Source organism: Haliotis rubra, unplaced genomic scaffold (assembly GCF_003918875.1).
Source record: "Haliotis rubra isolate DU_JTF1 unplaced genomic scaffold, ASM391887v1 Scf1740, whole genome shotgun sequence".
Taxonomy (NCBI): Eukaryota; Metazoa; Mollusca; class Gastropoda; order Lepetellida; family Haliotidae; genus Haliotis; species Haliotis rubra.
Window position 1 is genome coordinate 71332 of NW_025765715.1, and position 23660 is coordinate 94991.

Genomic DNA, 23660 nt, shown 5'->3' on the forward strand with positions numbered 1-23660 from the left:
AATTATATTACCCTCATTAGCCATCTGCATGGTCGTAATACATTAAGTCTTGGCTACTCAGTCTTGGCTCTCCTCAGAAACTGATAGGTGGTGTACCGAGCAATATAGCCGTGAAAAACATATGAACGGGCCACTGATGACACCAGGTGTTCGCTAAAAGGGCGAGCATGTCCTGGCCTACCTGCTTAATATACGTGTTTACAGCCCAGCGCCACACAGACGTAACCCGCCATGCGACGACGGTCTGTAAACACGCCTGACCCATCTGTCATCACTCTGTCCTACACGTAATACCTCCTTTCCGTTACCTCCAAGAGACTATTCTGCTTGTGCCGGAATAACACGAGTTGGTCATGAATGACACCAGACCATCAGTGTGATCGATGAACCTGAACCGATCTGAATGCACAGATCTTTCTGTTACATCAAATTGACGCTTAGTATATATTGCACACGAATGACGCCAGACCATCAGTGTGGTCGATGAACCTGAACCGTATCTAAATGCACAGATCTTTCTGTTACATCAAATTGACGCTTAGTATATATTGCACACAGAAAGATCCAAAGCGAATCTTTTGTTTCAATTTAAATAACAGGGAACTTCAGCACATGAACAGCTATGGGATAAAACCATTATGATAACAGTGTTCATGAAACTACCGTATACAGATAGCTTTACGTCATTACAACTAAAGTAGTGAATGACTTTTAGAATAAAATAAAAAAGATCAAGTATAAACTGGGCTGCAATTAGTTTCTTTCAGTTCAAATACCTTATTATGTTTATGGTTGATATAGCCTCTGTTAAACATGGACATTCTTTACTGCTTAAGTTGTGGAATACCGACTTGGACATTTCATTAAGTAATATTATACAACACTTGATACACAACCTTCCTGAAAATTCCATATTTGGATAGTCTTCTTACACATGAAAGAGTGTTTTTTTTATCATTTTATTCTTGTCATATATTCAAATAATAACTTTGAAACGGAGTCACTGTTAGGTTTCTGATGATCTGGTATCGATACAAGAAACACAAGGTATTTGGTGTAATTAATTGTGAATACCACACACTGAAATCAAGTGCAGATATTGATGGAACACAACTGGAATATGACTTCGCGATAAAGGGGGTTACATGTAACAGCTGTCTTTGTATTTTCAGTACACGATGGACAAAGGTAGTTCAGAGTATCTACTTCCAAAAGGAAGTGAAGGTATCAGCCATGGTTCCATCGAGTTATCAACACAAACTGTACAAGGTCAAAAAGGTGATTTCCCCATAACAATTAGGGTTTAATGACTATTTCCTGCATCATGTTTCCCGTTTCATGTTGTTATCTATTGAATTACGAACTTTTACTCAGAAACTCCATAAGATAATCATGCATCCAAACATCTGGAAAGTAAATTCTAACAATGCAGGGGTTCCTGTCTTATTGTAGATGGTACTGAACCTGGCCCTTCAACGAGGGGGGAAACGAAAAAACCTCCGAACATGGTAAGTGTTTTGTATATAGTAGATACATGTCATGTTTCTCATTTGAGACTACATTCACCGACAGACTATAATTGTTTGTCAAGTTTGGAGCGCATAAATATCTTTGAACACCTCTGTCCTTCCAGAGATGATGAAACGTAGGTTATATGTAGTAAGTACCATGTAATTATGTATTCTACGTTTGAAGACCACAGAGAATAACTTTCTTTTGACCATCAAAAACGTCGCCTTCTAAACGACCCACTGTGGTTCATACCAAACGTAACCACATCATACCTCCCTACGTTGTAGCTGTTCTTCCTATGTTGTTCCTTTTCTCCTTATAATGCCCCATTTCTCCATATGTTGTAGCCTTTCAGCAGGTCATCTGGTGGCATTTTTCCTAATGTTGTCAATTTACTCTTTCGGTTGTAGCTTACTCTCATTATGCTGTAGCTTTAACACCTTTCGTTATTTATAACTTTCGATCTAGTTTTTCTCCTCAAATGTTTGCTTTCTATCCTTATAGTGTAACTTTTAAACTCAGCTTGTAGGTTCCTGTCATAGTGTTGGTGTTTTCTCCTTATATTGTAGCTTCCTTCTCTTAATGCTGTAGCCTATTGTCCTTATGCTTTGGCTTCTATTACTTATGTTATAGCTTTCATTCCTTTTCTCCTTTTGTTTTAGCGTTCTCTCCTTATTTTGCAGTTTTCCGTCTTGGCGTTATAGCTTATCTCCTTATATTTTAGATTTCTCTCCGAAGTTGGCGTGCCGCTTTTCTTTCACTAGTGTAGCTTTCTGTGGTGCTGCTATCCAACTGCGTTTGTGAAACCTTGTCTCCACATCATGCATTGTTTTTTACTTCAATGAAGCTGTCTCTCCTTATGCTGGACATTTCTCTCCTTCTGTTGTCACTTTTCGTCCTTATATAGTAGCTTTTTCTTGTTAGATTGAATCTCACAATGAAAGAAGTATGTGCATTAATATGAAAATCACACTGCTATCATCCGGGTAACAAAACAAATGACGAAAAATGGATTATGGAAAATACTACCATGACTTCAGTAAATACTGGATTGTGATTGGTTCATAAAAGTCATTCAGAAGTATAGAATCACGTTAGACAGGTCTCTGATTTTCCGTGCGCAATTGCACATGGTTTACGGCAATGCACTATTTTCGTCTGCCCACCCACATGGCGGACACCAAACAAATTACCGATACATCGATAGATTACGGCGATTGTGCTGTCGGAAATTAAACATATGTCATTAAAGCTGGATTGAGCGATGCTCGACTCGAGTAAATACTTGCGTAAATGACAGAACTAGGTGTTAATACATACAAAAAAAATTCACAAGCATTGAAACAAATATTCAGTCGAACACGATCAAAACATCGTCTGCTTTCCGAATACAAATTCACCAAGAAAAATAGGTTTACGTTGATTCTATGTTATGTAAAAATAGATTAAGCGATAGACTGTTACATAATTTCCGTATTAAATCTATTATCAGATTTCGTTGACAAGATAGCCATTGATCTTGATCCGGTGACCGTGGATGCAGTAACATTGGCAGCCGATGAAGGGCCTTCCGTCCACCATAAATATAGACAGTTGGGTTTCATTCAAACGAAATGATATATTTATGAGGAATATGTACTGTTTAAAATTTAGCAGTAGTATAACACAATTACAGCAGCTGCAAACGTTAAATTTGTTCTGTTTAGCCCAACATAAGTTTTCTAAAAAATATAATTTCATCCTCTAATCCATTACACTGCCTGATCTAAAGTAGTCTATTGAAAGTAAAATTAATTACCTTACCGTATTTAGGCCAGATGTAGACACTCATGTCCTGATCCATCCTTTCGGAAATATCACCCCAAATCCTCCTGGCGAACAGCTCGCGATCGCGAACATGACAGCCAATCCGATTCAATTTGAATACACTACACTTTGAAGCCAGTAGGTCACAACACGCTTTGCAAAATTTCGAAAATGATATCCATAGAATCGAATTTGAGCACAAAGTACACGAATGAGTGTGTAAGAGTCACCAGTGACACTTCTGTAGCACGCAGACGTAGAGGTGCGTGAAATCGTCAAGTTGACAGGGCGCAAAATTCAAGGGCGCAAAACTATCTAAATTCGTACAACACGGACTTCTCATCACAGCAAAAGCATTTGTACTCTTTAATTTGTGCAAGGTACCAATACTCTTGCTCAGACAGACTCTATCTCAGTCAAACAATCAGGTTAACCTTGCACAAACTGCAGAAAGTTCCCCTGACGCATCTTTCCAAATGTCCAATATGCAACCGTTACGTCAAGAGAAAAGGTTAAAATGCTTGTCGCTGCCAATATTTTGGAGGGTAAAGGGTCTACAGTTGAATTTTAAAAGGTGAACCATGCTATTTAAACTGATTTGATATATGTTTTCCAATTTATCAGTTAATGATTGATGATTAATGCAGTGAAAAAACAAAACGTTATTTGTTATTACTGAACCTGGTGGTTGTTAGTTATTGACGGTTTACCACCAATCACCCGGTTTCGGGCGATTCCTCTTGAGATTTGAATGCGAGGCCGCTTCAGGTATTGACGCGCAATTAAAAAATAGAGTTCCTACTGAATTTATTTATAAATTTGTTATTCTGGAATGGAGATAAACATACTGTGTTGGTTGGAAAATCAAAGGTAAACGACATTATAACAGCTCTAAATCTGATTTAAAACCGAACGCGTAGCGTTATATACCTCTGATTTTCCAATACAGTATGTATATCTCCTAAATAATGCATGTTGTTTCATGACAACCACCGCGAACTTCACACTGATAAAACCGCTGGAACACAAGAAGTCAATAACGAGTTTGTCTCTTGACGGCAACACAATATCGCCTCATGGACAGAACATTTCGAAGCATTCGGGATTCTACCCAAATCATTACAGTGCCCCCACAAAACTGGGTGGGACGTTCCTCCTTCCTGAGCCAAACCCGTACTTCCATCGGCAAAGTGTATTGTGAAGTGTTGCACACTCCACTGGTCGAATCTTGCCAGCGGACTCATCGTATACGTTGAGCTGATTCAGGATTGGTCATGTGTCTGGTCGTGTATATCGACGTTCATGATGTCAGTCACTGGATTGTCTGGTCCAGACTCGATTATCTACAAACAAAACAAAATTGACAACTACAGCCCATTTCTGCTGCATAGAAAATGTCAAGGTTTAAATAAGAAAGTTAGAGAGCCATGAATCACAAATTAGCGATTGGCCCTCCATGTGTTGCCTTATATGTCCCTTGTGTTCAACCCTTACTCTGTCGAAGAATGAGGACTATTTGTTTGGATATACACCTTCTTTATTCTGTATGGGCGACGTTTCGACATAGATTCTAATGTCGTTGTCAAGCAAGTGATACTAGAGGAGTAATCTGGGGTGATATAAATATATGAGCTGTTTGGACAATAGATGAGGGATGAGGCGAAAATGAGTTGTTTATACAGTAGAAGAGGTTGATAACACAGAATGGTATACAGGATTAAGTAAGTTGATTGGAAGCCAATAAAGAAGATGTACATGGTAGTATCCATAAGAGATTAAGGATGTAGATGGGCAGCCAGTAGGGAATGATGCACACAGGTTGTTTTTAGCAGTGATTTTGAACACCAATCATTTAGAATTACCTCTCTTCGTTGTTTAGCCTAAACAGCCGATTGACAGTTTTGTTACCCTTTTGGTATAAGGAGCCTCGCTGTAAGGATCTTGTTTTCTAAACATATTTTTCATAGCCATCTACTCATTTTGAGATGTTTCAAGAAACCGACAAGAGATTAAGACAGTACATATTTGGGATTTTGAGAAAAATAGAAATACACTGATGACTGACTGAGTTTGGTTTTACGCCGCTTTTAGCAATATTCCAGCAAGATCACGGCGGGGGACACCAGAAATGGGCTTCACACATTGTACCCATGTGGGGATTCGAACCCGGGTCTTCGGCGTGACGAGCCAACGCTTTAACCACTAGACTACCCCACCGCCCCCTACACTGATGAATTCCAGTAAGCCAATAATAATATGTAAGCTTAATTCTATTGGATGGATGGATGGATGGATTCCCTATTTTGACTGTATTTTAGGTGATATTAGTGGGGCAGGATACCCTTTCACCTTTACGCGAACATCGCTCTTTGAGTGAGTGAGTATGGTTTTACGTCGTCGTTAGCACTATTCAACAATACCACGGCGGGACGCTGCTCTTAGCAGAGGTGTCTTTCTGGATGTAGAGGGTTTATCGATATTACTTATTGATTACATGTATATGAAATAACTTAATTTTTAGCACTTACTTGACATAGAAGGTAACAACCATGGCATTAGGCATTGACCAGAAGAATACAAGATGGCGGTTCCTCAACCTAAATCTCAATTGCCGCATTCATTCGGGCCATCTTCCTGAATATTCGTGCGACAAGACAATGCATCAACTGATAGGCTCACCTTTCACCAGCAAGTTCTTGAAAGCGTTTTAATATCTAGAGCAAAACACAACGATTACCTATTTCACCATATATAGAGTTGATGATAATATAAGTGCTACATGTGATATGAATGACCTATTTCAACATGTGATTTAACCTAGCACCTTATCAATAGTATAGTCCACATGGCACAGCCTGACCCAGGTATCAAGATACATCACACACTTTGTCTCTTCCTGGTTGATAGTGATTGTATTTTTATACGATTCAGTCTAACCCCGTACACAAGAGTGCATACAAAAACAATTCTCTATGAGTGGCTGAAATTCTCAGCATCGGCTCGTCAATTTAAAGCGTTTCACGATATGAGAAATTCTTAACACAAAACGTAACTTCATACAGGTAGTTAAGTCGTCACACGACACACTTGACCAAAGAGAGTGTGAATGGATACATGTATGACAAGTAGTAAGTTTCTTACAACTTGGATCTACTGACAGTGTTGTAACACATAAATCCCAGTTCAATACGGTGCATCTCCACAATGACTTGTAAAACAAGTGACTTAAAATATACGCACCTATTGAATAATCGACTAGCCCAGTACTCATCTGTACCCAACGTGTACGTTCATGCCCAGTGAGAGATGTTGCTATGTCCATGTATTATACATTATTCTCAAACATTATGTTTTGAAATAATTCAAACTCGTTTTTCCAGGTATCTCTAGGTACTTAAGTCATTAGTTGTAAAATTGTCTCCCCATTTACTTGAGTGAGTTTAGTTTTACGCCGCACTCAGCAATATTCCAGATATATTGCGACGGCTCACTTGACAAAAGAAATAGTGAAGCCATACGTACATACATGAAAAGTTATAGGAGAGCACTTGGATCAGCTGAGAACAATGCATGTAACACATTACAGAACATTATGTAAAATGTTAACCTCTCTTGCTGTTAAGGAGGAGATTCACCCTCTGCTCACATGGGAAGTTCCTCTTCAGCTGTAAGTTAAATACTATCCCAAAGCAACCTACGAATGGCCAAACCTTGTGACCTGTTTATCTGTCTGCCTGCCTATCTGTTTATATTGATGGGATTTGAATTATCGATAGAGAAGTATTGATAACTACGTGAAATCAGATCAGATTATGAATATTAGGAGGGATCACGTCATTTTTTTTATATTTACTACTGCAAATCTAACTTCACATTCAAGTAGGTGTGATCAGTGATTAGCAACCACTGAACCATGACTGAGTGAGTTGGGTTTTACGCCACTTTTAGCAATATTCCAGAAATATCACGGCGGGACACCACGAATGGGCCCACACATTGTACCCATGTGGGGAATCGAACCCGGGTGTTTAGCATGACGAGCGAACACTTTTACCACTAGGCTACCCCCACTGGCCCCACTGAACCATGAAGTGTGGATAATTATATTATCCTCATTAGCCATCTGCATGGTCGTAATACAGTAAGTCTTGGCTACTCAGTCTTGGCTCTCCTCAGAAACTGATAGGTGGTGTACCGGGTAATATAGCCGTGAAAAACATATGAACGGGCCACTGATGACACCAGGTGTTCGCTAAAAGGGCGAGCATGTCCTGGCCTACCTTTACCTGCTTAATATACGTGTTTACAGCCCAGCGCCACACAGACGTAACCCGCCATGCGACGACGGTCTGTAAACACGCCAGACCCATCTGTCATCACTCGCCCCTTTCCGTAACCTCCAAGAAGACTATTCTGCTTGTGTCGGAATAACACGAGTTGGTCACGAATGACACCAGACCATCAGTGTGATCGATGAACCTGAACCGTATCTAAATGCACAGATCTTTCTGTTACATCAAATTGACGCTTAGTATATATTGCACACAGAAAGATCCAAAGCGAATCGTTTGTTTCAATTTAAATAACAGGGAACTTCAACACATGAACATGTTTCGCACAGCTATGGGATAAAACCATTATGATAATAGTGTTCATGAAACTACCGTATACAGATAGCTTTACGTCATTACAACTTAAGTAGTGAATCCATTTTAGAATAAAATGAAAAAGATCAAGTATAAACTTAGCTGCAATTAGTTTCATTCAGTTCAAATACCTTATTATGTTAATAGTTGATATAGCCTCTGTTAAACTTGGACATTCTTTACTGCTTAGGTTCCGGAAAACCGACTTGAACATTTCATTATATAATATTATACAACACTTGATACACAACCTTTCTGAAAATTCCATATTTGGATAGTCTTCTTACATATGAAAGAGTGTTTTTTTATCATTTTAGTCTTGTCAAATATTTAAATAATAAGTTTGAAACGGAGTCACTGTTAGGTTTTTCCGATGATCTGGTATAGATACAAGAGACACAAGGTATTTGGTGTAATTAATTGTGAAAACCACACACTGAAATCAAGTGCAGATATTGATGGAACACAACTGGAATATGACTTCGGGGTTACATGTAACAGCTGTCTTTGTATTTTCAGTACACGATGGCCGATGGTAGTTCAGAGTTACAACATCTCATACCAGGAGGAAGTGAAGTTAGCAGCGGTGGTGCCATCCAGTCATCAACACAAACTGTACAAGGTCAAAAAGGTGAAGAACAAATTTCCCCACAACAATTAGGGTTTAATGACTATCTCCTGCATCATGTTTCCCGTTTCATGTTGTTATCTATTGAATTACGAAGTTTTACTCAGAAACTCCGTAAGATAATCATGCATCCAAACATCTGGAAAGTAAATTCTAACAATGCAGGGGTTCCTGTCTTATTGTAGATGGTACTGAACCTGGCCCTCCAACGGGGACGGAAACGAATGATACTTCGAACGAGGTAAGTGTTTTGTATATAGTAGATACATGTCATGTTTCACATTTGAGACTACATTCACCGACAGACTATAATTATTATAGGTTATCAATGTATGTCCAACCACCAATAAACTTAGGTAATTACCATATTTAGACAGTATACACCGCCTGTGTGTGAACCATGAGCATGCCGCACATTGAACATTTACATTTGGTTTTTGTCAGTTGTTATTTGATACCGCAATCAATCACATCAATTTGATCAGCACATAGTATTGTGAAATACTGCATACAATAACATGACGTTTAAACTGACGTACCACTTGTCATGGTTACAATATTTACAGCTTCTGTTATGATTTCCGGAATGGGTCGTGAGAAACAAGACTTTGTTTCTAGTTTTTGTCATTAAAACAATCAATAAAACCATCAAATCGATAAATTGTGACTGGTCTAGTTGTGACGCTATCGGCATTTTTATTGTACTTGTCTGCATTTTGAAAGATAGTGAATCAAACGATTGAAAAGGTTTTTTTCAAAGAGATTTTCATTGTTCCTCTTTTGAGATAATAAAAGACGAGGTCATAAAGTTTAGGCAGAAAATTAAGATGTTATAAAGAATCGGACATAGATACTACTAAAATATATTGTATTGGTGTGTTGAAGCATTCAAGTCATTTTAAAACTCCGCTTCATAATTTCCTGTTATTACACGTATCATATGATCCCATGTTGCTTCAGACTAACACTTGCCTTGGTTATGCATGTGTTTGTGATGGGTGTCAGGTACGGGATATTTTCAACGTTCATAACCACCGGAATATCGCTATGTTTTAGTGAACAATATACTTATTGTAATGTTAAAATCAGCAGATACTTCTTATTGTAATGGAAGTGTTGAAGCTTTTACTGCAATCATTACACCCAGGTTATCACAAGGACATGTCTCTCAAACGTATATACATCTGCCCCTCTGTTATATCGTATTTAAAACAATATTTTCAGGCTCAACACAAGTTAAACTGGATTGCAAACAAACTGAAAGAAGAACATATTTGTAACAGAAGATGTAACATCTTCTTTCGGATGATTGACGTACTGGGATTTGTGGCCGTCATAGTTGCGTTCATTTTACTGTTCTCTGACGAGGGTGCCAAAACATCCGATCGTGTAGCAGCTGTGGGTGCAGGTGTATCCTTCGCTGCAAATATTGGCTCATTACTCATCAACCGCAAGCTGAGATACGAAACCAAGAAGCGTATCAACAATCTTAATGAAATGTGTGAAAAAAATGAGATTAGGCCGAGTAAGGCAGTTCTTGGGTCAATCACTCGCCTATCACTGCATCACAAAGGTTCAGTATTGTCATGTTTGAGTAAGCCTTGCAAATGTTGTACAGGTTGTCTCCCATATGACCCATTTGAGCCCATGTGTCGTCAGAAGCCTCAGAAGAAAGGTCACCAAACTACTTGTTGCCAGTATATCTGCTCCTTGCTCACCTTCCTACGGACATTTGAGTTCTTGGAGAGTACCTACAACACAGTGGCTTCGGGTTGGGTGATATCCAGCAATGTCAAGGCCATTTATGATCGTCTTCACCACACGAGGATCCCATCCAAATTTTACCATATGAGTTTAGATAACCAAGCCTTAGAAAGTTTTGATGTGGCACTTGCAATCGCATCTCTTATGGTGTCTCTCTTCATTGTCGCAAGTAAATGTAATGGCAAAGGGGATCCTGTTTTCGAGGAAATAAAAACGTTTGAAACGATTAAAACGGGAAAAACTCTCATAATACACGTTTAAAGTCAGATTATCTTCAGCTTAGTGCTGAGACGTTAGACAATTGAGGCTTGGGAAAATATAAATATTTCATCATGGGTAATTAGTAAGCGTTAATGAATATCACAAATTAGTTCATGATGTAAATATCAAAACTTCCACTCCCTGCCTTATCTACGTACAAGTTTTGTTTAATTGTTGTTTAACGCCGCTGTCGTCATTGTCATTAGTACATGCATGTCAATATAACGATATATAACACTGGCACAAATTATGAGACACAGTTAAAGAAAATCAAAACATTTCTCCTGGATTCTCTACTGAGTGTAACACATTTGAATTGTTGAAGTCCTGTCACGTATGCTTAGTAAGAGGTCTATTGTGCATCTATGTGAGTGAGTGAGTATAATTTTACGCCGCTCTCAGCAATATTCCAGCTATATGGCGGCGGTCTGGAAATAATCGAGTCTGGACCAGACAGTCCAGTGATCAACAGCATGAGCATCGATCTGCGCAATAGGGAACGAATGACAACCAAGCCAGCAAGCTTGACCACCCGATCCGGTTAGTCGCCTTTTAAGGCAAGCATGGGTTACTGAAGGTTCATTCTAACCCGGACCTTCACGGGTATTGTACATCCAAAATTTGGTGATATGCAACTGTAAATTATGAACTGTACTTTGAAAATGGACTGAATCTTGAATGTAGATTGACACAACTTTGATTAAAATTGTACTTTTGAAAAATGTGACTCATGCTTTTCTTTTCTATGGAAAGTGAGAGAGAGAGTTGCACGGTTGTGTGACGTCACAGAACGTTGCAGTCTGAGTACATAAAAACGTATCTTCTCAATGATTTAATTTATGAGGCCATGATAACGCCCTAGCCATTGGACCTCAGATCCATATTGTTGCTTCCTACGACAAGCACATTTTCCTGGGTACATATTACTTATATCTACAGTTCAGTGATGGAACTAGGGTCTTCAAAGAAAAGAGAATTTTAGAATACCTGGCTATGAATGACTGGGTGTTTTCAGCGTGAAGAGGAAAGCTGGCCCTACTCTTATGGGTCTACCATGAGACCAGTGAACACAGGTGGTTTTGCAATATTCTAAATTCAAACCCATGAGGCTTCATGCATCTTGCCACACGGGTGTGCACAAGTTGGTTGCTGGGCCATGGCAGCCAACAGCTTTGGGCTTCCGCTGTAACAGCGGGTACTGAGTATCCAAGAAGAGCAAGCAAGCTGTAATGTTGAGGCGCGCAGTCCTGCAGATACCATGCCACACTCACTGTACCAATTTATTTACAACCATGAAAGAAACACAAAGTCTCACCGGATGAACACAGCTTGATTGGGTGAGGGGCACCGACTGCAAGCAAAGCAAAATAAGAGTGGATGAGTGAGTTTAGTTTTATGCCGCACCCAGCAATATTCCATCTATATGGCGGTGGTCTGTAAATAATCGAGCCTGGACCAGACAATCCAGTGATCAACAGCATGAGCATCAGTCTGTGCAATTGGGAATCGATGGCATGTATCAACCAAGTCGGCGAGCCTGACCACTCGATCCCGTTAGTGGCTTCTTACTACAAGCATGGGTTGCTGAAGGCCAATTCTAACCCGGACCTTCAAGCAAAATAAGAAACAAATGAAAGCAATATAGTTATAAACTGAATGAGCGGATTTAGCTTTTTACCTCGCGTCCGCACTATTGCGACTAAACAAAGTAAAAATGGGAAAGGTAAATAATGTTTTTGAATAATAAAGAAAACGTTTGCTCGGAGCATATTGGACAGGGGACGGTGGGATGGGAAGCGGAATTTTATGTCGAGACGAACAGGACCATGAGTAGTAGCAGAAGTAGTGGATGTGGATTAACTTTCAGCGGATATTGCATGACTTTATTGTAGACCGCTCGTGGGACAAGTTAGTGACGTAAGCGGAAGTGGAAATGAGCTTAAGCGCGTGAATTAGGTGATGGACGGAATAAAACCAATTTGCTTAATATTGCTCAATGTCATGTAAATGTTTCTGAAATGCCTAGCGAAACTGAGAGTTTACGACAAACACGTTGAAAGAAACTGTTTTTCAGCAATGGCGGTTATAGTGATAGGCACCATGTAGTCAGCGGCGCTTGTTGACAAAGAACGAGGATCAATATTCTGTGTTTGTTACAGTACAACCAGAAATTATTGAGAAGTTAAGATTGTAATTCTTTTTTCACTCATTACTCACGTGTTAAATGTGAATATTAGCAGAACATAACTCCAGATTCAAAGACAGGTGAACAGTTAGTATTTTGTCGAGTCACCATGGGCAGCAATGCAGGCTTCAATGCGGCGGGGCATACTACTGATCAAAGAAGTTAGAAAGTCGTGGTTCATGCTGTCCCAATATCGGACCACCTCTTCTTTCATTTTAGCAATATTGTCAGAGTTTTCTTATTGACACTTTCCTTCATAAGTCCCATAACATTTTCTATTGGATTTAGGTCAGGGCTATAGCTTGGCCAATCTAATAATGTCACATTTTGGGTCCGAAACCAGGACTGTGAATGCTTTGAACGATGTTTTGGGTCATTGTCCTGCTGGAAAATCCAAAACTTTCCATAGAACACGTAAGCAGATGGAAGTAAATGTGTCTCGAGAATATCCGTGTACCGCTCACTGTTCATATTTCCTTCAAATACACAGAGGGGAGTTGCCCCTAACACAGATATGCCACCCCACACGTTAAATTTCGGAATGTACTTTGGGCGCTGATACAGAGGTTTTTCAGTTTGTTTGCTCCAGAATTTCAGTGTATTAGGAAACAGCTTTCGTCTGAGAAAATCACACTGCCCCAGTTAAAATGTCTATGCTGTAAGCACCAGTTCAACCTTCGCTCCTTTTGTTCAGGTTTCATGATCGGTGATGGAATTCCTAGACTTTCCTGCCAACCCATTGCGTGCAGCTCAGTTCTAATTGTCTCCTTACAGACAGCCACAGTTCTTCTATCAATCATATCCACCCTTAAGTTTTCTAAATGCCTTCGTTTGGTTTTAAAACAAGAATAACAAGCCCCCTCCTGTCACCGACGGTCAATTTTCAGAGCCTACCTGCGCCTCCCTGGTGCTCAATGCCATATCCATTTGCAATATTTTTCAAAACACGATAAACAGTGGACAAAGGGATGCCTGTTCTACTTGAAATCACTTTAGCTGATCTGATGTCCTTAATATAATACTCTAAAACCAACTTCCACTTCTCTAAATCATCCATACTGAGGATCACTGAAAATGTCGATGTTATAATTTACTGAAGGCCACAAGGTCCTGCAGATATTTGAAACTGCCGGCGCTGGGCCTCAGGGCCGGCGATTATTTCGAACGCTGGACGTGTGGTGAATACGATCACTAATGACTTTGACATAGGCTGAATAGCATCCAACCCGAAGACACCATGTTGCAGGTACTCTCCAAGAACACAAACGTCAGTAAGAAGGTGAGCAAGGAGCAGAAATACTAGCAACGACCGGTAGTTTGGTGACCTTTGTGCTGAAGCTTTTGACAACTGCATGTGCAGCACAGACATTTGGTCGATTGTTCATACGGGCTCAAATGGGTCGTCTGGGAGACACTGACTGACTGACTGAGTTTAGTTTTACGCCGCTTTTAGCAATATTCCAGCAATATCACGGCGGGGGACACCAGAAATGGGCTTAACACATTGTGCCCATGTGGGGAATCGAACCCGGGTCTTCGGCGTGACGAGCCAACGCTTTAACCACTAGGCTACCCCACCACCCGTCTGGGAGACAAGGCTCTTGACAACAACATGAATACTGGCAACAACCTTTACCAAAGACACATTTGCAAGGCTTACTCAAACATGACAATACCGAATCTTTGTGATGCAGTGATAGGAGAGTGATTGTCTCAAGAACTTCCTTACTTGGCCTAATCTCATTTTTTTCACACTTCTCTTTAAGATCCTTAAGTGCACATTTTGGTTTCGTATCTCAGCTTGCGGTGGATGAGGAACAAGCCAATATTTGCAGCGAAGGATCCAGCTGCACCCCCAGCTGCTACACAATTGGATGTGTTGACATGCACGTCACAGAACAGTAAATCGAACGCAGCTATGACGGCCGCAAATTCGAGTGAGTTAATTATCCGTAAGACGATGTTAGAACATGTGTAACGACGACTTTCTCGTCTAGTTTGTTTGCAATCTTCTCAAAGTCGTCATGCTCCTGAAAATATTGTTTTAAATACGATATGGCAGAGGAGCATATATATACTTTTGAGAGACATGTTCTTGTGATAAGCTAACTGTAATGATTGCATATAAAGCTACAACACTTCCATTACAACAAGAAATATCTGCTCTGTAACACCCATCACAAACACATGCATAACCAAGGCAAGTGTTAGACTGACCCAACATGGGATTATATGGGGCGAGTAATAACAGAAAATTATGAAGGTTAGTTTTAAAATGGCTTGAATGCTGTAACCCTGATACAACAACTTTTGAACAAGAGTCGAATGTCGCTCCTAAACCATGCTTCCACACACCAATACAATATGTATTATTAGTATCTATGTCCGATTCTTTATAACATATTAATTTGCTATCTAAATGTTATGACCTTGTGTTTTGTCATCTTAAAAGAAAAACAATGAAAATCTCTTTGAAATATCTTTTCAATCGTTTGATTGACGATTTTCAAAATACAGACAAGTCTAATAAAATGTCAACACGCGTTACAAATAGACCCGTTACAATTTATCGATTTGATGGTTTTATTGATTGTTTTAATGAGCAAAACTAGAAGCAAAGTCTTGTTTCTCACGACCCATTCCGGAAATTATAACAGAAGCTTTTCAGATTGTAACCATAACAAGTGGTACGTCAGTTTAAACGCCATGTTATTGTACGCAGTATGCCACTATACTATGTGCTGATCCAATTGATATGATTGAATGAGGTATCAAATAAGAACTGACAAAAACCATATCTTAATGTTCTCATAATTAGTGTGTTCGGAGGACCAATCGTTTCCCTCCCCATTGGACGTCCAGGTACAGTCTCATCTACAATTAGACAGGACTCCAGCATTGTTAGAGTTTTCTTTCCTGATGTTTGGAAACATGATTATCTTATGGAGTAGGTTTCTGAGGATAGACAAGCCTGAGTATCCAAGACTTACTGTATTACGATCAATAGGTTTCTGAGGATAGTCAAGCCAGATGGCTAAGGATGGGAGCTGCATATTCTTATTAGTGGTTTCATATAATTATCCACTTTCCACTGCGACTACTGTCTTAATACACATAGTTGGTTCAGTGGAGGCGGTGGGGTAGCCTAGTGGTTAAAGCGTTCGCTCGTCATGCTTAACACCCGGGTTCGATTCCCCACATGGGTACAATGTGTAAAGCCAATTTGTGGTGTCCCCCGCCGTGATATTGCTGGAATTTTGCTAAAAGCGGCGTAAAACCCAACTCACTCTCTCACTCACTCACACTTATGGTTCAGTTACTGCTAATCACTGATCACACCTGCTTTAATGTGAAGTTAGATTTGCAGTAGTAAACATAAGAAAAAGACGAGATTCCTCGTTGTATTCATAATTTGATTTAATTTTTTTCGGTTATTTAATCACGTAGATATCAATACATCTCTTTTGATCATTCGATCTTAAATGTCGTACCTGAAAACCCATAAGTATAAACCAAGAGGTAGGTAGGTAGGTAGGTAGGTAGGTAGGTAGGTAGGTAGATAGGTAGGTAAGTAGGTAGGTAGGTAGGTAGGTTTCGTTATTGGTTGCTTCGGGAACATATTTATCTACAGCTGAAGAAGAGCTTCCCACATGATCAGAGTGAACCCATTCCTCAACAACAAGAGAAACATTTCACACACCCATTGCACTGTCGGTTTCGGGTGGTGGGGTAGCCTAATGGTTAAGGCGTTCGCTCGTCACGCTGAAGACCTGAGTTCGATTCCTGGCCCAATGTGTCTGAAGCGCATTTCTGGTGTTCCCCGCCGTGATATTGCTGGAATATTGCCAAACACAAAACTCACTCATTCACTGACGGTTTCAACAGATAGGCTATGGTTATTAGTTAATACATGGTAAATAGCAACATTATTAAAGAGCGATTATTACATAGGTACGTTGATTTCACCATCTATTTTGTCAAATGATTTGAGGAGAACATTTTACAACAGATGACTTAACTGTCTAGAGATACCTAACACAACGAGTTTCAATAATTTCAAAACGTAAACTCTTTGCAGTGAAATAAAGAACAGAAGAATATTCAATACATGAAAGCTATATCTCTCACTGGGCATGAATGTATAGGCTGGGTACAGATTAGAATTGGATTCGTCGATTATTCCATAGGTAAGTTCATTTTACCTTTTACCTCCCTCCTTTCTTTCAATTTACCCGTGAAGGCCCGGGCTAGAATGTACCTTCAGTAACCCATGCTTATCGTAAGAGGCGACTAACGGGATCGGGTGGTCAGGCTCGCTGACTTGGTTGACACATGTCATCGGTTCCCAATTGCCAAGATCGATGCTCATGCTGTTGATCACTGAGTTATCTGGTCCAGACTCGATTATTTACAGACCGCCGCCATATAGCTGGAATATTGCTGAGTGCGGCGTAAAAAGTAAACTCACTCACTCACTCACTCACTCACTCACTCACTCACTCACTCAATCGCTCATTCTTTCTAGTCTTGGTGAATTACACCATATTGGACTGGGATTTATGTGTTACAACATTGTTTCTTACAACTTGTTATACATGTACCCTTTCAGTATCTCTTTGGTCAAGTGTGTCAGCTGACGACTTAACTACCTGTATGAAGGTACGTTTTGTGTGAAGATTTTCCTTTGTCTACGGGGTTAGACTAGAGATACAATCACTATCAACCAGGAAGAGACAAAGTGTGTTATGTATCTTGATACCTGGATCAGGCTGTGTCATGTGGACTATACTATTGATAAGATGCTAGGTTAAATCACATGTTTAAATAGGGCATATCACATGGAACACTTATGCATAGTCTTGTCGCACTAAAGTTCAGGAAGATGGCCCGTATGAATGCGGCGAGGTTCAGATTGAGGAACCGTCATCTTGTATTCTTGTGGTCAATGCCTAATGCCCTTGGTTGTTACCTTCTTGGTAAATCAAGTGCTAAAATTTAGTTAAGGTTAGTGTATATAGGGCCTTATAAATAAGTAAAATCGATAAAACCCGTTCCACATCCAGAAAAAAACTCTGTCAAGAGCAGTTCCCCGCCTTGATCCATGATATTGCTGGAATATTGCTAAAGACGGCGTAAAGCCATACTCGCTCACTCACTCACCTAGTGGTGTTCGTGAAAAGGTATCCTGCCCCCTACTAACGGCACTAGAGCAACCAACCAACCAACCAAATACCTATTGTATGTAAGGCCTCCGGCCCATATACAAAAGAGTTACATATAAGTAGGTTTTGCATATTTGGATATACACTTATCTTTAACAGTTTAATTTGTTTCTTAGAGAAATTGCATTTTAGCATATATGGCCAGTTTTGATATAACAGCTTCGTATTTTGAAGCGAGAAAAGAAATGAAAGCAGATACTGTATAATTTCACAGATATCATCCTTGTTTCTTAGATCACAATAAGTGATATGTAAGTCAAACTATTTTCTAAAGTGGAATGCCATTCTTGGTAGAACCTATTTATAGATCGCTCACGAAATAGTTTCAAAACGAGTTTAACATAACCAAATTTTTGAATTAACCAGACAAAGCCGAATCGATGAGAAAACAAAAGGTGTCTTATTATATGTGATGCCCGTGCTACGTTACCAATGACATCTAAATATACAAGCACCTGTATGGTATGGAATCCTGGAAGGGACATTGTCGCGTTGTCAAATTGTCGCGTTGTCGCCCTCTTAAATACAAGCAAAATTAAACAAAACGCGACACGCGACACGACACGCGACATCGACATCGCGACAATGCGACAAATGGGCGAAATGTCGCGTTGTCGCGTGTCGCGTTTTGGTTTTATTGCCTCCTCTTTTACTTTTGTTGACAACGCGACAATGCGACATAGCGACAATGTCCCTTCTAGGATTCCATAGTATGGTGAAATGTTTTGTGTTCATGCATTCCTGTTATTCCTGTGTACATTATCGTGAAACACTTTAAATTGACCAGCTGCTCATATAGAACTCTGTGCACGTGTGCACTGGGTTACACTCAAACCTTGATAAATACAATGACAGTCAACCAAGGAGAGGGACAGTGTATGAGGTATCTTGACACCTGGGTCAAGCGCTGTCATGTGGCTTATTCTTTGGGCCGCCTATTGTTTGCTGATCAGTTGTTGGGTCATATCACATGTTGCACTTCAGGTCACACGAGCTCTAAACAATGTAATAAGTAACCTTTGTGTTTTACTCTAGATGCTCAAAGCACATCAATGACGCTATCGTGTGTCTGATAAGCGCGACTATCAGTTGATGTATTGTCTTGTCACCGTAATTCCGTTGAAGGGCCTGTGTGAAGGTGGCGAGTCCAGACTGAGGGAACGCCTCTTTGTTTTTTATGGTAATTGCTTAATTGCCCTGGTTGTTACCTAGGTAAACGAAGAACTAATAATTAAAACCAGTGAAGATCCGGGTTAGAATTGGTCTTCAACAACCCATATTTGTCGTAAACGGCGACTATCGGGATACCACGATCGGGTGGTCAGGCTCGCTGACCTGGTTGACACGTGCCCATTGTGTCCTAATTATTTTATTTTTTTATGTTTGTTTTTTTATGTATGTGTGTGTGTGCTTAATTAAGCACCCCCTGTACTTATGCAACGATAGGATTTCAACACGTATATACAATTTCTCGTGGTAATCACGATTTTCTTATCCGTATGATCCTTAAACTCATAAAAAAACGACATAAAAAATTAGAATCAGCCTCCTGATCCTCTGAAGGGGCAATCTACGCGATTCCTCGGGTAATACAGCCTCCAATTCGCCTAGGTTTTTGTACAGAATCTCTTTGTTGCACACGGCGACCAATCATGTCCAAGATGTGCTCCGAGGGGTTACGATCGGGGCTCATTCAATCATGAGATATGTCAGGGGGTGCTTATCTAAGGTCTGTGTGTATAGATGCTCATGATGTTGATCACTTGATTGTCTGGTTCAGACTCGAATGTTTACAGACCGCCGGCATGTAGTTGGAATATTGCTGAGTGCGGTGTTAACAACAAACCAACCAACCAAATACATCATGATGCGGCCTGTAAATAACCTGGGCCAGGCTGTCGAGCTGATTGATAATCAATGTCCCATGCACCGCCAAGACGCACGCGAGCTAAATTAAAGAGAATCACAAACGCTGGCAGGCACACACACATTTCTTTTGTTAGTCGTCTCTGTCAACATACTTGGGGGCTATTGGGATAGGCAGTAAGTAATGGGAACCAAAGAAGGAAAACCAAGTTCTATGGATAGTCAACTTCTCTATTGCAATGAGTGCGACGTTTCGGTGTAGGTAATAACACCGTTATCAAGCGCCGAAACGTCGCACTCATTGCAATAAAGAAGTTGACTATCCATAGAACTTGGTTTTCCTTCATCTTTACAACTTCTAAAATGCCTCTCTAACAACAAATGGGAACCAATGTTATATATGAATACTTTTATTTAGTTAATTTGGATAAGATACACTTTTGGACAATGACATTTTGCGAAAGTGGTGTGTGCACAAATATGACCCTCTTCTACATATACAGGCGTAAATACGAGGAACATTAAAAAAAAGTGCTGTCGAAATATATGTACCTACTTACTCGACATGGTACTTCAGGATGTCGGATAAGTAGGTTAACGGGGTTTAGTTGTCACTGATCAAGTAAACCATACAAAGGCACACAAATTTCATGATAGAAAATATTATATCAATTCAGACAGTATTCGTATTGAAACAAATTGCTATATGTACATGCCATTTTGGACAAATCAAACCTTTAGCATTGATATTCTAGGTGTTCAATGTCTTGAAGGATTTGTTCATTTGTACTTTTTGTTTGTTGCTTAACGCCGCACTCAGCAGTATTCCAGCTAAAAGGCGTTGGTCTGTAAATAACGGAGTCTCGACTAGACAATCCAGTGATCAACATCATGAGCATCGATCTACGCATCTGGGATACAATGACAAGTGTCAACCAAGTCAGCACGCCTGGCCACCTGAACACGTTAGTCGCCTTTTACGACAAGCATGGGTTACTGAAGGTTCTAACCCGGATGTTCATGGGTCCATCTTAAGGCTATGTTAGTATATTTGTGTATGAAAGTTACGATCATCGTAGCTCTAAGGTCGCTTTGTGCATGTGGGCCCAGACACAGTAGTAAGCATACTCTCCAAAATGCTGTGGTTCTTATAATATACAAGTTTCCATGCATAAATTCCTTCCCTGAACTAAAAAAATCATTTTAACGTATGATGTTCGTTAAAGGATTGTTTACACGCTTCTGCAACTGTAACATGTAAATCATATCGGATTTTAAGGCCACTTCTAACAATATTCGTTCAATTAAGACACGTAGACTACTAAAGTATACTCAGCAGCCAAAAAAACGTCAGTACGAATTAAAATTTAGGCAAATCAAATAATTACAGAAATTGACATAATAAGCGGATCCAAAACATTTTTTGTATACAATATCTTGACACATCGATGAATAACTCACTAAGCACATTTACAAGACATTACGTGAACGTTTGCAGTCCATTCAGACTCTTGACTTCAGTATCTAGTGTGACCACCACGAGCGGCAATAACTGCAACACAGCGTCTATGCCTGGAGTGCACCAATCGATTGATGAAGGCCATTGGCACCTGGAACCACACTCTGAGAAAGGCCTGGCGCAATGAATCGGCTGTGTTCGGCCTTGCTATGGCATTATTCAATCTCCTCTGAATTTCATCCCAAATATGTTTAATGGGGATTAAATCAGGACTAAGGGCTGGCCACTGCATAATGTTGACACCGCTGTGCTGTAAGAAGTCCCGTGTAGCCCTGGCAGTATGGGCCCGGGCGTTATCATGCTGGAAAATGTTGTTCCGGCGACGTGCAAAATGTGGTATGACGTGGGGTCTGAGAGCTTGGTCGATGTAGCGCACCGCTGTGATGCCGCCTCCTCTCCCTGGACCAAGGTTCTGGAACACCACAGGACCCACTCTCTGGTTCAGGCCTATTCCAACCCATACCATGATGCTTGCACCTCCCCATGAGTCTCTTTCCATAACACATTGGTCTGAGTAACGCTGGCCACGTCGTCGCCATATTCTTGTTCTGCCATCTGCAGTTGACACGCAGTACCGACTCTCATCTGTGAACAGAACAGTTCTCCATTGCCTGTATCGCCAGTTTTGGTGTTGTAGGGCAAACTGTAGACGTTCACGCCGATGACGAGGGATGAGAATAGGTCCACGGTAAGGTCTACGGCAATGGAGGTTCCCGCTGTAAGACGTCGGCGTACTGTATCAGTACTGATTGGTCTTTCGTTTGTTCCCACTGACTGGCGTGCTGTTTCGGATGCCTGCATGAAGGGATTCTGTACATGCTGTCGCACAACATGGCGGTCTTGTCGTCTTGTGGTCACCCTTGGTCTGCCAGTACGGGGACGATCATTTGTGGTGTTTGTGGCTCGGAAACGTTGCTGCAGCCTGAAGATGGTCCGAATGTTGATCTGGAAGTGATTGGCAACGGCTTGTACAGTGTGGCCAGCTTCAAGTCTTCCTAGCGCCTGGTTCCTCTGAGCTGTCGTGAGAAGGGGCATCCTGCTGACGTTGTAATGTGAATGTTTCAACAAGGTTTGGGGGTGCATTTTATAGGACTGGTCCTTGTGAACAGCACGTGCAGCATGTTATGGAGAACACCGTACCATCTCCGAGATCAGGTTGCGTTTTTGAGACCTTTTACTGGGTTCCATTCTGAGTTTTGGAAGGAATGTCTTTGCTCAGGTAAAGTTGGAGATGTTGTCAAAAATATACAATCCAAATTTTAAATGAGTTTACAGTTATCCGTTTTTGCGAAGGAATATTCCAAACTGACGTTTCTTTTGCTGCTTAGTATACTTTAGTAGCTATAGACATGCACTACAGTAAACTACGTATATATCAAACATTGTTAAACACATTAACATATATAACAACTATTGTTTTTTTCCCGTCCATCTTGCAGTATAATTCAGTCGAATAGCAAATAACGAACAACGGTTTTAACGAACTAAACATAGTGGCACGATATCCATAGTTTACTGTATTTTGTTGGAACAATGGTGACGGTTACCGATGAGTTTAAAATGGAAGAAAAAGCGTTAATGGTAACACATCATATACATACCGTTCAACACGTTCATTATGCTGATTTCTCCACAACTGGTTGGTTCATGTTTCTATATAAAAATGTAACCGATTCTTAGATTCACAAAGTTGGGTGAGCAAATAGCTTCCAACCAATCAGCATGCTTCAAATTTTAAACACCTTGGGGTACTAGCTTACAACCAATCAGCATGCAGCAAACACCTTGGGGTACTAGCTTACAACCAATCAGCATGCAGCAAACACCTTGGGGTGCTAGCTTACAACCAATCAGCATGCAGCAAACACCTTGTAGCAAGTAGGATCTAACTAATCATCTCGCAGATTGTGTCAATCTTAAATTTAATTTACAATAATATAAATTAGCAGTGTTTGTTTTCAGACTCTTTGCTTGCCCTTCCCGTCTCACAAGTATCGCCAGTGAAGCTCCGTGAATACTTTCTACTTAAGTTCGTTGTTATCAATACAGCTGCTTGTTATCATATTACCCCAGTTGCTGCATTCGTTCCTCACTAATGCGGTTAGCATGATACTATAAGCGTGTCTCATAGTCCCTACACCATGTTATTTTCCCTTCCGCTCAGCCCTTGAAGCAAATCTAGATTTCCCTGGTTTCTCTCCCATCACACAGGATCTGCTTTTCATTTTAAATGGAGCAAATATAATTTATT